Source organism: Physeter macrocephalus, chromosome 7 (assembly GCF_002837175.3).
Source record: "Physeter macrocephalus isolate SW-GA chromosome 7, ASM283717v5, whole genome shotgun sequence".
In the NCBI taxonomy this organism is placed as follows: domain Eukaryota; kingdom Metazoa; phylum Chordata; class Mammalia; order Artiodactyla; family Physeteridae; genus Physeter; species Physeter macrocephalus.
In genome coordinates, this window is record NC_041220.1 from 26,842,484 (window position 1) to 26,847,025 (window position 4,542).

Genomic DNA, 4,542 nt, shown 5'->3' on the forward strand with positions numbered 1-4,542 from the left:
AGCCACATAGCACAGGGAGATCAGCTCGGTGCTCTGTGACCACCTAGAGGGGTGGGATAGGGAGGGTGGGAAGGAGGGAGATGCAAGAGGGAAGAGATACGGGAACATATGTATATGTATAAATGATTCACTTTGTTATAAATCAGAAACTAACACACCATTGTAAAGCAATTATACTCCAATAAATATGTTTAAAAAAAATCTCTTCCAGATACTGATTTCATTTCCTTTGGATATATGATTCTGACATCAACTCTAATATGTGGGGTTTTTCCCCACACTAAGCAATTCTCTGACACCAGCTGAGGGTCCTACAATTCAATTCAATTCCAATACTCTCTGGAGATAGCATTAGATTCCACAGGTTAAGGGCTCAGTATCCCAAGACTTCCCCCCACTTGCCAGTTGCAAGTCTAGCTACTAGCTACCTGTGCTTCTGACCACTGGCTACATTTTGGAGGTTCCCATGACCTCCTCCTTGGGTTCTACTAACTTGCTAGAGCAGCTCACAGATCTCAGGAAACCAGTGAACTCACTAGATTACTGGTTTGTTACAAAGCATATTATAGGACACAAATCAACAGCCAGATGAAGAGATACATCGGGTTAGATCCAAAACAAAGGAGCTCTGTCCCCATGGAGTTTAGCACTCAGCACAGCGGTACATGGATGCTTTCTGGTTCACCAACCTAGAATCTCTCCAAACTCTGTCCTTTTGGGGTTTTATGGGTTTTGATTACTTAAACATGATTGATCAAATCATTGACCATTGGTGATTGATTGAACCTCCAGCCCCTCTCCTCTCCCAGGAGGTTGGAGGGTAGCACTGAAAGTTCCAACCCTCTAATCACATGATTGGCTCCACTGGCAACTAGCCCCCATCTTTAGGTGCTCTCCAAAAGTCACCTTATTAACATAATGAAAGACATCTTTATAGGTCTCCTCACAGGAAATTCCAAGGGTTTTAGGAACTCTATATCAGGAACAGAGATGAATACCAAGTATCTATTTCTTATCATGAGTCACAATATCACAGGATATATACCCAGAGGTGTGATTGTTGGATCACATGGTAGTTCTAGTTTTAATTTGAGGGGAACTTCCACACTGTTTTCCATAATGGCTGAGCCACCAGTGGTGCACAGAGGGTCCCTTTTCTCCACAGTCTCACCAACACTTGTTCTCTTTTGTCTTTTTGATAATAGCCATCCTGACAGGTGTAAGGTGATATCTCGTTGTGGTTTTGATTTGTATTTCCCAGATGATTAGTGATGCTGAGCACCTTTTCATATACCTGTTGGCCATTTGTATGTTTTCTTCAGAAAAATGTCTATTCAGGTCCTTTGCCCATTTTTTAAAACAAGTTATTGGGTTTTATGCTATTGAGTTTTATGAGCTCCTTATATATTTTGGATTTTAACTCATCAGATATATGGTTTGCAAATATTTTCTCCCATTCTATAGGTTTCCTCTTCATTTTCTTGATTGTTTCCTTTGCTTTCCAGAAGCTATTTAGTTTGGTGTAATTTCACTTGTTCATGTTTGCTTTTGTTCCTTGTTTCATATTCAAAAATCATTGCCAAGACCAATGTCTAGGAGGTTTTTCCTTATACTTTCTTCTAGTTTTACAGTCTTCAGACTTAACATTTAAGTCTTTGACCAATTTTGAGTTACTGTTTGTGTATTGTGCAGAGTAAGGATCCAATTTCATTATTTTGCATGTGGCTAGCCAGTTTTCCCAATAGTATTTATTGAAAAGACTATATTTTCCTCATTTTGGGGGCCCTTGTTGAAGATTAGTTGACCATAAATGTACGGGTTTATTTCTAGGCTCACTTTTCTATTCCACTGGTCTATGAGTCTGTTTTTTGCCAGTACCAAATTGTTTTGATTACTAGCTTTGTAATGTCAGTAATCTGAAATCAGGAAGTATAATGTCTTCAACTTTGCTCTTCTTTCTCAAGATAGCCCTGGCTATTAAGGGTCTTTTACAGTTCCATATGAATTTTAGCACTGTTTTTTCTATTTCTGTGAAAAATGCCATTGGAATTTTCCATTGTATCTGTGGACCACTCTGAGTACTATGGACATTTTAACAATATTAATTCTTCCATTCCATGAACAAAAGATATCTTTCCATTTATTTATGTTTTCCTCAATTTATTTAAACAGTATTTTATAGTTTTCAGTGTTTAGATCTTTTACCTCCTTGGTTAAATTTATTCCTAAGTATTTTATTCTGTCCGATGCTATTGCAAATGAAATTGTTTATTTGGTTTCCTTTTTGGATAGTACATTGTTAGTGTATAGAAAGACATCTGACTTTTGTATATTGATTTTTTGTATCCCGCAATTTTACTGAATCCACCTATTATTTCTAACAGTTTTTTGTGGAGTTGTCTAATTTTTCTTGTCTAATTGTTCTGTCTGGGACTTATAGTACTATGTTGACTAGAACTTGTGAGAGTGGGCATCCTTGCTTTGTGCCAGCTCTTAAGGGAAAAGCTCTCAGTTTTTCCCTATTGATTATAATGTTCGTTGAAGATACCCAAATTTTAGCATTGATTGCCTCTGGAACTGGATTATAGATGGCCTTAAATGACTTTACATTATTACTTATTTTTTGAAGACAACTTCAATATGTATGTATAATCTGAGAAAGTACAAAACTTCATGAGGGCAAAGGTACACATTCCCAACTATGTCACTAAAGCCAGATTATTTATAGATAGTTTTATATAGTTCTATATAATTATATATAGTTCTAAATTATTTTATACATATGGTTTTATAATTCTCTACATACAGTTGACCCTTAAACAAGGTGGGGTTGGTATAATTTATAGTCGGACCCCCATATCTGCGGTTCCTCCGCACCTGTGGATTCAAACAACTATGTACCGCGTAGCACTATAGTATTTACTATGGAAAGATATCTGCATGTGAGTGGACCCACGCCTTTCAAAGCCGCCTTATGGTTTATGTTTATATGTAGATAGATTATACTTATACTTCATTTATTTATAAGTTAATGTACATTTAAAAGTTTGACACCTAGTGGTGAATGGTTCTAATAAGTGTTTAAAACCATGGGAAGGTTAAGTGAAAAAGCAGTGATGCCATCAAGCATTGAGGAATGTTATTTTTGTGGTACTATTTTTGACTGACTAAGGTTAATGAGGCTTATCCATTAAAATTAATTTTCTTTTACCAAATATTTAAGAAGCCATACATATGGACTTCAAAAACCTCATTAAAAAAAAAAATCACTCAGAAAATATGTAACCGGCCTGTGCTTGGGCTTTCCTGAGCCATTTCTCCTCTAGTTCCACCTGTCTCTACGACTGTCTTAGCCCATTGTCAACGATCTGGCCACAGAAGAAAGCAACACACACACACAAACACACAAACTCCAGTAAGGTAGTTGTACTGATATTCTTGTGGGCAGATGGAGAGTCAGGGTAGATGATACAGCACAACTTTATACACAGCACATTTACTCTCCTTCACACGTTCCCAAGTACCCTTTCCCTTGGCAGCTGTCTGATACCTCCTAGCTCACTCGTCCAAGTCTGCATCTATTTTATCTATCTTACTTCTCCTCCTCCTCCCTCTTTCCCAAGCCACATTGTCTCCAGCCCCCATCAGCCTAGTTTGCTTCTTCTAGGTCAAGAGTCAAAACACAAATGCCCACAGGAGCCAGGCAGGCAACATAAAGGAAAGAATAAAAATCCAAGTATAAAGGACTAGGGGGGATTATGGAAACTAGACAAAAAAAAAAAAAAAAAAAAAAAAAGCCCCATAAAGTACTTGGTGCCCTGTGGGAAAGAAGATCCAGTATTCCCTAAGTTCCTGGAGACCCTGGAAATCTGATCTTTTTTACATCTTGGCAACTAATTCACATTTAAATAAAATACTCTGTGGGCCAAACAAAACGTATTTGCCAGCCAGATGAAAACCATGGCTACAGGCTGGATCTCTCGGTTCCTCTTCCTAGTGAGAGATGGTAGCCTTCTCTTGGTGTCCTGGATTCACATAATCAAACACTAGCCACTGCCCAGGGTGAATGTAAATGACTCATCACTTCATTTGTGTGTTGGAGAGTGGGGAGTAATACAGTTATAGACACCAAAACTTTCCAACACAGCACCGCATCTTGCAGCTGGGATACCCTAAGTGTTAGGAAATCTGGTACCAGTTCCTCTTTAGCTCCTCCCTAGATATAATGTGATATCCCGTGTCATAATGCCAAGATAAATGCTGAGATGCTTTCAACTCTAAAATTAAATGAGCAACACCGTATGCATTTTTTATGCTTTTTTTTCCTTTTGGAAAAAAAGCAAAGTGAGCCAAGCATCTTACCAAGGTGCTCAAGTTGCTGTGATACACACTATACGAGTGAAAAAAGACTCAAGAGTCAATGCCCAAAGCAATGGCTTTTCAAGTTTTTTTTTTTGACTATGTCTCATTCAGGGTTTAGTCAAGAAAATGAAAATCTCTGTGGGTATTTCTTTTTTTTTTTTTTTTTTTTTTTTTTTTTTT